The following is a 12,767-nucleotide window of genomic DNA, read 5'->3' as shown; positions in this document are numbered from 1 at the left end:
GAGATAAGCGTATCTGTCGTTAACCCCTTAGTACAGTCAGAGACCACCCTGTCTACATTACAAACTCAGGTGTTTAAATCTGAGTCATTTTGTTATCCTTCCCTTGCTAAACCTGAGTCCCTTAGCACTGCATCTAAATGTGCTCCAGCATCTGTTGGGTTACTCTGGGCTGAAATTAAAACTCCTGCACATGTCCAGCAAACCTAGAACTTCCGTGATTGCTTCTAAGTCACTTACCATTGTATCTGATTTTCTCACTAGTGAAACCCAGACACCCACATCACTGACTAGTAGTTCCGTTATCAGAATTTTCGCACTAGTAAACATACTTACTTCTGATTTTGTCATGACTAGTACCCCTGTTAGGGTCCTTGCAGTTTTATATAAGACTCTTTTTTCTTCTAAGGTTTCTGCCATTAAGAGTTTCCCCAGTTCCAATTTACCGCTTATTGTCTCTCTAACTCCCATCATTACTCCCACACTACCCGTCACTGATTCCCAGGTACCAGCTCCTGACGCTAGTTCTCCTCCTACCAGTGTCCCTGCAGTGCTAGATGTTCCTGTTATAGATTCTCAGGCTCCAGCTCCGGATTCTATTCCTCTACGCGCTGCCCCTGCTCTGTCTGATTCTCAAGTTCCAGATATTAAAGCCCCAGAGCCTATTCCTACTCCCACTCCATGACAAGTATGATGCCCTTGGAGTTCATTGCAGCACGTTGTCCGCCCCACGCGGTTGTTCTAATCTCTGTAAGCACCAGCATACCTTTCTCGGACTCTGATGCCTTATCTGAAGTAACCCTTGCCGTACTCCAAGTCCCCAGTGCGGGAGGGCAGTTTCTCTTCACTGACCATACGGTGGTTCCTGAAGTACCTCAGAATGACTTTAAATATGGGGTTTCTCTCCCTATTGTCGCTAAAACTTTCCACGCTGCCTTTGACTTTGTGATCTTTACTTCCCAGACAATATTACCTCTCTCTGAGGTTTCTACAGTATTTTGGAGCTCCACTGCTGATTGCTTCTCTGCCTCTGCGAACCTTCTGTTGCTCCTGTTATTTCCTCTGTGTTGAAAATACTCAGTACGTACCCCAAGATTTCGGTCTCTAAGCCTGGTTTACTGCTTGCCTTGTCATCTTCCATACCCATACCTGGCAATACCCCCACCCACCCTATACCCTCGCTGACCACTACCTAGAAAATATCTGGAGGAGAAGATCCTCCCAAATTCCTACGTGCAGATTTCAGCAAAGACTTTGTCTGTCCGGAGGGTCGCCCTGGTATACTTAATCAACTATTGGTGCCGCTTGTCCTTGGCCATGTCCTGGTTCCTGTGCTGAAGCGGTTGATCTCCAGCGTAACTTCATCTCCCTGTTTCCTGAGGCCTGCTGCCCTTCCCTTAGCAGAGGCCGGTCTACTAGTCCTGAGGTCTGTAGCTTTCTCTCCTTGCACAGGCTCGTTCTGGACACCTGCGCTGAAGCATTAGTTTACCAGTGCTGCCCGGCGGTGTGCCCACTCCGGCCTGTCTACCCCTTCCGGAGACCGGTACCATGGGCCATGGTCGCCGCACACGCAGAACCCGCTCTCTCCCTGCAGCTACTATGCTGAAGCGGGACCTAGTTGACTTCCTGTTACCAAAACTACGCTTTGATAACGTTCACCCTAATGTCTCCTATCCTGACCCTGGCTCGCCCACTGACTACACTGCTCTCTCCAGTCCCGACCCTGTTATGTACGACTACGAACTACGCACTCCAGACCAGTCTGCGCGGGCTAAGGTCGGTGATTCTACAACCCCACCTTAGCCCCGCGGTCTGGTCCTGGTTTGTGGCAAGCACAACTGTGACAGTACCTTTCTATCCCCACATAGTATATCTACTATGTCCTGTTAAGTCAGGCAGAAGCAGGTTAATCTATGGGTGTCACGCTGTGCAGCCCCAGACCAGACCAGTCCCCTGTACTGAGGTGGGATGTAGAGTATACCCACCGACAGCAAAGGGGGCGTGTCCGGGATGTGGTGTAGTAGCGTAGCCAGGCCTGGATGTAGATAAAGAATGGTCAAGTACTTGCCGAGTCCGAGGATATAGAAAATTCCGTAGCCAAAATCCGTAGCTGAGTCCGAGGGTCTTAGAGGTAGAGTAGTCTGTAGGAAAGCCGAGTTCAGGAGCCAGAGGGGGTATTCAGACGAGCCTGGTCAATAGCTGTAGGAAATAAACACAAAGAGAGCACGACACAGGTTCCAGGCAACACAGGTAGCAAGGAGCTATGCAGAGCAAGGAAGTGAAAGCAAAGCAGGATATTTAAAGCGGCAGTGACCAATCCGGACGAGGGGCATGGCGGGGGCGTGTCGAGGAGCTGCTTGTGAGTGGCTGAGAGACCAGGAAGTAGTAGAGCACAGCTGAGAGTGATGGAGACATGGTGAAGACTCCCACGCCGAGCGGGGGGCGAAGACAGGCATAATGGGCGCGCTATAAACCCTTTGAAGGAAGTGCGCGCTCTGTATCACCAGCGCCAGAATCCAAGATGGCGGCCGCAGCGGAGTTCAAGGTATGCGCTGGGCGGTGGCATGGGTAGCGACGGGGGGCAGGGGCAGCTGCTGCTGCAGTACTGGTAGTGGCTAAGGAGGGGCCACGCCGCAAGGGATGTTGCCCCCGATTCCTTACAGTACCCCCCCCTTCAGGATCGACCTCAGGACGATCCATCCAAGGCTTCTGTGGAAATTTCTTGTGGAAGCGATTGAGTAGAGCTGGAGCATGAATATCTTCCCTTGATATCCAGGAACGCTCTTCTGGACCATAGCCCTTCCAATGTACAAGGAACTGTACTTTTCCCCTGGATATATGGGAATCCACGATGGACTGTACCTCGAATTCTGAGTGTCCTTGGACCGTAACAGGGTTGGGTTTACGGGTTTTTGCAGGGAAGCGATTGCTCTGAATGAAAGATTTGGGCAGGGATACATGGAACGCGTTGGGAATATTCATGGATGGAGGCAACTGTAAACGGAACGTGACAGGATTGATTTGTTCCTGAATCAAGAAAGGCCCCAAAAACCTAGGCGCCAATTTCGGGGTAGGAGTCTTCAGTCTAATATTCTTTGCTGAAAGCCAGACTCGGTCTCCTGGCTTATAATTGGGAGCCTGTTGACGACGATGATCTGCTTGAGACTTGAACTTCTGAGCTGCACTAAGCAGTGCGGATTGGATCTTGATCCATGAGTTCTGTAGCGTGGTTACCCGTTCATCGGCTGCTGGCACTCCTGAAGGAGTGTTGGAGATTGGAAGCCGACTTGGATGAAAGCCGTATTTCACGAAAAACGGAGATTCTTGCAGAGATTCATTATGGAGAGAATTGGAAGCCAATTCCGCCCATGGTAACAGATCAACCCAAGTATCTTGGGTATCAGAAATAAAGCATTGTAGATACTGTTCAAGGCTTTGATTAAGTCTCTCAGTATGCCCATTGGTTTGGGGATCATAGCCTGAAGAGAAGGATAAGGCCATACCAAGCCTCTTGGAGAAAGCACGCCTAAACCTTGATATGAATTGCGATCCTCGGTCAGAAACTATTGATATAGGGATCCCGTGGATAAGAAACACTTCCTTGGTAAAAATATCTGCCAGGGTTGGAGAGGAGGGAAGACCCTTGACGGGAACAAAATGGGCCTGTTTTGAAAATCGGTCTACTATGACCAAAATGGTAGTCATACCTCTGGAGGGCGGAAGATCTACAATAAAATCCATCGAAATATGTGACCATGGACGATCAGGTACTGGAAGAGGCATGAGTAGCCCGGAAAGCTTTTGATGAAGAGTCTTGTTCTGTGCACAAACTGGACAAGCGCGTGTAAATTCGTGAATGAGTTTTGCCATATTAGGCCACCACAAGGTGCGCTTAATGAGATCCAAAGTTCTCTTGAAGCCAGGATGGCCGGCTAACCGGACGGAGTGATCCCATTCCAAGATCTTCTGATGAAATTTGGGGGCGGCATAAAGGGTTCCTTCTGGTATAGTGGCGACACACTTTATCCTTAGTTGGCTAGAGCCGCAAGCCGGGAGGTTTCCCGGCTTGCTCGTTTATTTCCCTCGGTGTGCCGCGCGTCATCGATGCGCGGTCACGCTTCATCGGGAGCGTGCGCGCATGGCGCGCGTGCCCAGGGCTCCCCGATGGAGCCCCCGATGGAGCCCTGGTGTCCCGCGATGTGGGGGATTGCGGTGGGGGGTTCTGGGGGACCCGGCGGACCCAGAGAGGGGAGGGGGAAACCCTGATAGGAGTACTGATCCTCCGAGGCTTCGGCGCGCGCCCGGGACACCTCGGCGCGCGCCCGGTTTCTGTTGCGGCCGAGACCGGGCAAAGGTAAGAATAAACTCGGCCGCAACAGTACCTCTAGACCACTCGGAATCTATGACTGGGCTTCTACGATCTTTTCAAGAATATCAAAAGAGTTGGCGGAGACTATGCATTTCGAAGGTACAATTGTTTCTGGGATTTCTTCGGATTTTTCTTCAGGGGAAAATTGTCTGGACAAGGCATCAGCTTTTATGTTCTTCGTGCTGGGGATTTACGATAGAGTATAATTAAATCTTGAAAACAAAATGCCCAGCGGGCTTGACGAGATCCTAGACGACGTGCACTTTTTATATAGAGAAGATTCTTATGATCTGTCAAAATAGCAATCGGTTCGCGGGAGCCTTCCAAGAGGTGGTGCCACTCCTGCAAAGCCATCTTGATGGCGAGGAGTTCTCTATTGGCGACATCATACAGTGGCGACAACCTTTATTCTACCTCGGCTAGCTCCGCGAATTTCAGATTATCCCGGTTATGTGCGGTTTTGTGTCGTTTTCGCCCGGAGCATTTTATTATCGCTGTCTGCAATACTGCAATGCCGTGTAAAAACTCATGGGGGCGTTTGCGAGATGTTGTCTTTGAAGTCTAATACCTTCGCGGTTCAACCTACAGTACGTCAGTACACAGTCTGTGCGTCCGCGCGCAGTAATAGTAAAATTGCATATTTAAAGTACATGCATTTGCGTGCTGTGCTGCTGTACGGTACTGTTGTTCAAATGCATAGGCGTGTACAGTACTGTAGCAGTGTAAAGGGAACCCTCGCTTCTGACATTGTTTGAGTAGCCCTTTTGGCAATATTGTATCTCCTTTCACATGTCAGTGCTACACACTGTATCAAACATTTAGAAACATTTAGAAACCATACACTGTATCATTGCATATACAGTACTTACCTGCCCTGTTAGAGGGTATAGAGCTACAGTAGCCTAGAATTTATTTGGGATACATACTCCTTTTTGGTCTACCCTTCCTCCACCTTATTTTTAATTCGCCGCTAACATAGGATTTATGTACTGAGGACCATATATTTTAATTGAGGATCTCTCCCAATAAATTTGTTTTTAACTTGATTTCATTGCACACATTACATCTCTCCCACACCATTCCTTTGAACGTGTGTCTGGTTTGAATCACATTCCTGCTTGACAGCAGTAATTTGCTGCGCATGCGCTTGTAACTTAGCCCACCACTGCTTGCTTACTGTACCTGAGTGAGTGACCCGACCAAAAAGAATTTTAAAGAAAGAAAGAAATTTAAAATAAAAAAAATTTGGGTGCCAGGTTTCTGCTCATTCTGACTTAGCCGTTTCAAAGCAGCTTTCTGCGCCATTACGGTCAATGATAGGACCCTCCTCACCGGCGTGACCCTTTCTCGCTGCCATTACTGGTCGGACCCTGTTGGGGTCAAGTGAGGGGGTTCCTAACATCTATAGGCAAAATTAATTTTATTTCTAGGTGCCCTAGAACAGAAGTTCCCACGCCAATTGGCCGTGAACTTGACCGAGGCCCTAGTTTCCACGCCAATTGAGCGATCATTGCTCTTTTTTGACAATGTTGCCGATCTTGCGGCTTTGCGGGCTGGCAGTAAAAAAAAAAGTTTTTGGTGCCTGAGGCACAGGGAGTTAAAGTGACTTGCTTTTTATGTACTGTATTTGCGGGTTGTATTTGGGGGTTTATTGATCAAATTATTATGATTATGATGAACTGCCTTTTGAAATTACAGTACTGTACTCTACGGAATCAGTTATTTCTTTGAACTGCAGCACAACCAATCCTTCAGCCCTTGCTGCTTAATGCGCATGAGTCACGCACCCACCCAACCCCCTCTCTCCACAGAGTCGTTAATGTTCTGAATATTGCCATTGTGTTCTTAATCTGTCCATAGCTGAGCTACAAAGCCTCAGTGCGCCTGCGTGTAATCACACACCCTCCCCCCAACCCTTAGAGGCTTTAAAAGTAGAGTAAAAAAAACATTAACTGATTCATGTTGTTTTTTCATTCATTCTTATATTTTCGGGGGGGGGGGGGAAGGGGTGTGGTTGTTGTCAATGATTATGATAACCAGGAATGTGAATAAATATTTATTGTATTTTATCAGGGAAAAAAAATACAAAGATAAAAATAATCATGAATAATACATACTGCAGCCTTTATTAAATTCTACTGACAGATTGAAATCGGAGAAACATTTACAAAACATTTGTAAAACATGGAGATACATGAAAAATGGACATTTATACAGTGGTGACCAACTTTATTCGAAGTTGGCTAGTTCCGCGAATTTCGGAATATCCCGGTGATGAGCGGTTTAGTAACGTTTTCTCCCGGGGTGTATTGCGTTATATCGCGCCCGTGATTTAAGCATTTTATTCCCGCTGGCTGCAATACTGCAATGCCATGTAAAAACGCATGGGGGCGTTTGCGAGCTGTTGTCTTTGAAGCCGAGAAATTCATGAATTGTAATGCAGTATATACTGTATATATACAGTATATACTGTATAACAACAACCCCTATAACCCCTAAAATACACATACAGTACTGTATATGCACATCAATGATACTATAGGCCATCCCCTGGCGAGATGTGTTTGCAGCAGAGAGAGCACCGCTGCTCTCTCTCTGCGCAAACATCGGCACATTAAAAATTATTTAAAATACATTTTTATTCATAGTACATGTGCAGGGGGTCTCTGGAGCTGAACCGCGTTGGTTTCAGGTCCGGGGACCCCCTGCTCCCCGAGATACGGCCCCCTTTATGAGGTGCCGGTATCCCTCTGGATTTAAAGGTCCCGATCACGTGACCGCGACATGTAAACAAAGTTGAGGGATACCGGCACCCCCTAAGGGGGCCTGTATCTCGGGATGCAGGGGGTCCCCGGACCTAAAACAAAAACGTTTCTGCTCCGGAGACACTCTGCACATCTACAGTATGAATAAAACACATACAGTATATAAATAAACACTCGTTCCTTACCTTTGCGGCTATGTGCTATGGTAACGAAGCAGCATTTCTGTATTTTTAATAATATTGTACAGTGAGCAGGGCGTTCCCTGAGCCAGAAATTAATGCTCAGGGGATCCCCTGCTCCTGCACAATATTATTAAAATACAGAAATGCTGCTTCATTACCATAGCTGATAGCCGCTAAGGCAATGAAGGGGTTAACCCATGGTGCCCGCTTTATTGTGGGTAGTGGGGGTGGGTGAAGGGGGTATTTGGCCCTTGGTGTGAGTTTAGGACTTGCGGGGGGGTTGCGGGTGCACTTAACCCCTTCACGACCGTAGCAGTTAATACCGCTACGGTCATGAAGGGGTTAGCCCCTACCGCTACCCCCCTGCAAGCCCTAAACAACCACCGTTGGGGCTAATACCCCCTTCACCCACCCCCGCTACCCACAATAAAAAAACTCACACACAGCAGCAGCACAAAAAAAATAAAAATAAATCTAAATAAATAAATAAATAAATGAATATAAATAAATACATTTAAAATACATTTTTATTCATAGTGTAGATGTGCAGGGAGTCTCCGGAGCTGAACCGCGTTGGTTTCAGGTCCGGGGACCCCCTGCTTCCCGAGATACAGCCCCCTTTATGAGGTGCCGGTATCCCTCTGCATTTAAAGGTCATGATCACGTGACCGCGGCCTGTAAACCAAGCAGAGGTATACCGGCACCCCCTAAAGGGGTCTGTATCTCGGGGAGCAGGGGGTCCCCGGACCTAAAACCACAGCGGTTCAGCTCCGGAGACCCTCTGCACATCTACAGTATAAATAAAACACACACATCAATAAAGAATCGTTCTTAACCTTTGCGGCTATGTGCTATGGTAATGAAGCAGCATTTCTGTATTTTTAATAATATTGTACAGTGAGCAGGGGGTTCCCTGAGCCAGAAATTAATGCTCAGGGGACCCCCTGCTCCTGCAAAATATTATTAAAAATACGGAAATGCTGCTTCATTACCATAGCTGATAGCCGCTAAGGCAATGAAGGGTTAAGGCAGAATAAACAATAAATACATTAAATACATATTTTTAATGTGTGTGTTAAACCTCCCTGCCTTGACTGTAACCTGTGTAAGACCCCTCCCCCTATTGTGTGTGTTAAACTTCCCTGCCTTGACTAATCTATGTAAAAAACCCTCCTTCTATTGTGTGTGTTAAACTTCCTTGCCTTGACTGTAATCTATGTAAATCCCCTCCCCCTATTGTGTCTGCTAAACTTCCCTGCTTTGACTAATCTGTGTAAGCCCCCCTCCCCCTATTGTGTCGGTTAAATCTCCCTGCCTGTGTTTCTGATTGCAGTATACTTGTATGTAAATGTGGGGAGGGGGATCCCGTGTAAATAACCACACCCACACCCGCTACCCACTACCCACTACCCACAATAAAAAAATTTCACACACAGCAGCAGCACAAAAAATAAATAAATAAATCTAAATAAATAAATGAATATAAATAAATACATTTAAAATACATTTTTATTCATAGTGTAGATGTGCAGGGGGTCTCCGGAGCTGAACCGCGTTGGTTTCAGGTCCGGGGAACCCCTGCTCCCCGAAATACAGACCCCTTTATGAGGTGCCGGTATCCTTCTGCATTTAAAGGTCCCGATCACGTGACCGTGGCCTGTAAACCAAGCAGAGGGATACCGGCACCCCCTAAAGGGGCCTGTATCTCGGGGAACAGGGGGTCCCCAGACCTAAAACCAAAGCGGTTCAGCTCCGGAGACCCCCTACACATCTACACTATGAATAAAAATGTATTTTAAATGTATTTATTTATATTCATTTATATATTTAGTTATTTAGATTTATTTATAAATTGTGCTGCTGCTGTGTGTGAATTTTTTTTATTGTGGTTACTGGGGGTGGGTGAATGGGGTATTAGCCCCAACGGTGGTTGTTTAGGGCTTGCGGGGGGGTAGCGGGTGCACTTAACCCCTTCACGACCGTAGCGGTATTAACTGCTACGGTCATGAGGGGTTAAGTGCACCCGCAACCCCCCGCAAGTCCTAAACTCACACCAAGGGCCAAACACCCCCTTCACCCACCCCCGCTACCCACAATAAAAAAAATTCACGCACTGCAGCCCCACAATTAATACATAAATCTAAATAAATAAATAAATACATGAATATAAATAAATATACGTATATATATATATATACAGTATATATACAGTATACAGTATATATATAATAACAATCCCTATACATATATATATATATATATATATATATATATATATATATATATATATATATATATATATATATATATATATATATATATATATACAGTATATACACACACATGATGAACCAATATACAAATAAATGTAGAAGGGTTATCAAAATCATACTGTACTACAAATAACACTTCTCCATACAGACACACTACATTACAATGAATTTCCTTTAATAATCCTAACTGATCTTACAATCTAAATCATCAAATGACAAAGCAAAACCTCACATTCCAATCCATACATTGCATTTACATTGTATTTATGATGCATAAAATCTATGCACCATATACATTCTGCAAATGAATGTGAACAATATCATTGCAAGCAAAATACAGATAACTCCAAACAAGTCAACTATTTTAACCAATCAAGTAAACAAAAATCAATTAGCAATCATTATTTACATCCCTAAACAATTGACAGTCCATCCCGAACAATGAAACAATTAACTAATTCACGCCTCGAGCAGAACAATTCAGCATGTGAAAAAATATACAAAGAGCCAACCGGAATACAAACTTTAAAACCAAGGCTAGCCCTGACCTCCCTCAAACACACAATACAATATCAACAATGACATCTATCTAATTTTAAAATACTTTAAACTCACAATAAAGCATAGCTGCATAGTCAAATTAATTTAAAACACATCAAATCAAGCTTTTAAAACAACATCATTTCTTACCCTGTATGTATATATCTCTCTAGACATATATACATACATACATACAGTGGCAAGAAATGATATACCACAAAAAAAAAAAAAATACACATGTTAAAAAAGCTTTTAAAAAAATTAACAAGTTAAATATAATACATTTCTTTAGTTCACTTACCATTACTTGCCCCCACCGACTCCCGTTGCGCAGCTTACTCACGAACCAATCCACGAACAGGAACCCATAACAGGAACAGGAACCCACGCTCTGATTGGCTCTAGTACCATGTGACAAGCTTTCAATGACGTCACATCCTTTTCCCCCCCAAGCCTGTCACATGGTATACTAGAGCCAATCAGAGTAGGGATGGAGTTCCCACGCTCTGATTGGCTACCATACCATGTGAAGGCGGCCATGTGTCTTTTCATGACGTCATCTTAAAGGCAATTGAAGCAAAGCCATTCTGATTGGCTGTGCTTTCATTGCCTTTAAGTGATGTCATCATTTTTATTTTTATCGGCCAAAACACATGGTTTTCACGGCCCAATCAGGGCCGTGGGAACCATATGATGAAAATGTGACATCATAGGCCTTTAAAAGCCTATGTCGTCTCATTTTGAAGCCAGACGCCGCGGAGCAAGGACCTTCGGACAAGAAAGAAGACTAGGGCGTGGCCGAAGATGGAAAGCAGACCCCGCCCCGCCCGGAAGAAGATAGAAGAAAGAAGAATACAGATGAAGATAAAGATGGATTACAAATAGAAGACCCGTGGATTGATTTGGATTTTTAGTTTAATGTTTATTATTTTATGGTTTTTTATTTTATGGGTTCCTGTGCCTGGTGGATTGGTTCGTGAGTAAGCTGCGCAACGGGAGTCGGTGGGGGCAAGTAATGGTAAGTGAACTAAAGAAATGTATTTTATTTAACTTGTTAATTTTTTTAAAAGCTTTTTTAACATGTGTATTTTTTTTTTGTGGTATATCATTTCTTGCCACTGTATGTATGTATGTATATATGTCTAGAGAGATATATACATACAGGGTAAGAAATTATGTTGTTTTAAAAGCTTGATTTGATGTGTTTTAAATTAATTTGACTATGCAGCTATGCTTTATTGTGAGTTTAAAGTATTTTAAAATGAGATAGATGTCATTGTTGATATTGTATTGTGTGTTTGAGGGAGGTCAGGGCTAGCCTTGGTTTTAAAGTTTGTATTCCGGTTGGCTCTTTGTATATTTTTTCACATGCTGAATTGTTCTGCTCGAGGCGTGAATTAGTTAATTGTTTCATTGTTCGGGATGGACTGTCAATTGTTTAGGGATGTAAATAATGATTGCTAATTGATTTTTGTTTACTTGATTGGTTAAAATAGTTGACTTGTTTGGAAGTGTTTGTATTTTGCTTGCAATGATATTGTTAACATTAATTTGCAGAATGTATATGTGCATAGATTTTATGCATCATTTATACAATGTAAATGCAATGTATGGATTGGAATGTGAGGTTTTTCTTTGTCATTTGATGATTTAGATTGTAAGATCACTGGATGTGGAACTGGGGCGCTCCCTAGAATATGTGGCTAAAAAATACTTAGACGCCTAAGAATGATTAAATATTAAAAAATATATTAAAAATGTAAAAAGTGTGTAATGATAAAAAATCGTATAAAATTGTATACTGGCCCTTTTTGTTGGTTTTGCTGCTGCTTGACCTTGAAGAAGTTAACCCCGAGTCCTTCTTATGTTTGCAATTGGAGTGTGAAGATGGTCAGCGCAAACTCGTGGAACTCAAGATGATGATGGAGAAAAAATAAAATAAAACACAGTATTAGTGCATACATCAACGTGTGAGGGGGGAAGGGGGGGGGATGGGAGGGGAGGGGAGGGGTATAAGTGAATGCCACTAAATATACAGCAAATGAAACATAAGCAATTAGTTTCAGTGACTCACACGGGCTTGTGTGAGACTTCACCTTCAACGATGGATGAGGTGGGAAAGTACAGACATCTGAAGCGGAGTGACAATAGACAAACGACTCACACGGCCTAATGTGAGCCTGTTCCCTCAGTGGGTGATGTCAGCCTGCTCAGGTGATGTGGATACGTCTCGGTATTCTACCCCCAGTGGGTGTGGTGTATGAGTGGCTCCTCTCCCAGGCGCCCATAGACCAAAGGATGGGCAAAGTCTGAGTTAGTGGCTATAAAAGTCTTCATTGATAACAGTTTAAAACATGAAACATGAAAAACAATGAACACACTCACACGAATGGCAACTCTTGCTGCCCAGCATCAGCCGCGTGGTCATCCAGCAAGACCTCTTCCTCCATTTGCGTTCTCACTGACGCGTCCGGCAGTGGAACCGGAAGGGAGGATCTGCACCGGATGTCCAGCGGTCGGCTGGGTCCCTCTCTTAATGAGCTCCGGCAGGGAACAACGCGTTTCGCAGTAAGCTTCGTCAGGTTCCTGCCGGATGCTCATTGTACATGGTATATATAGGCGCAGGGACTTGATTGTTTAA

The 12,767-nt window shown here is 44.6% G+C and overlaps 1 long non-coding RNA gene across 1 annotated transcript in view; it reads left to right on the top strand.

Annotated features, from left to right (window-relative positions):
- LOC142465547 (uncharacterized) overlaps positions 1-12,767 on the top strand; it is a 77,911-nt gene that overhangs the window by 62,912 nt on the left and 2,232 nt on the right. The window lies entirely within an intron of this gene.

Source organism: Ascaphus truei, chromosome 14, assembly GCF_040206685.1.
Source record: "Ascaphus truei isolate aAscTru1 chromosome 14, aAscTru1.hap1, whole genome shotgun sequence".
NCBI lineage: Eukaryota > Metazoa > Chordata > Amphibia > Anura > Ascaphidae > Ascaphus > Ascaphus truei.
Note: the sequence above shows the minus strand (reverse complement) of the source record. Positions and strands in the feature narration are given on the sequence as shown.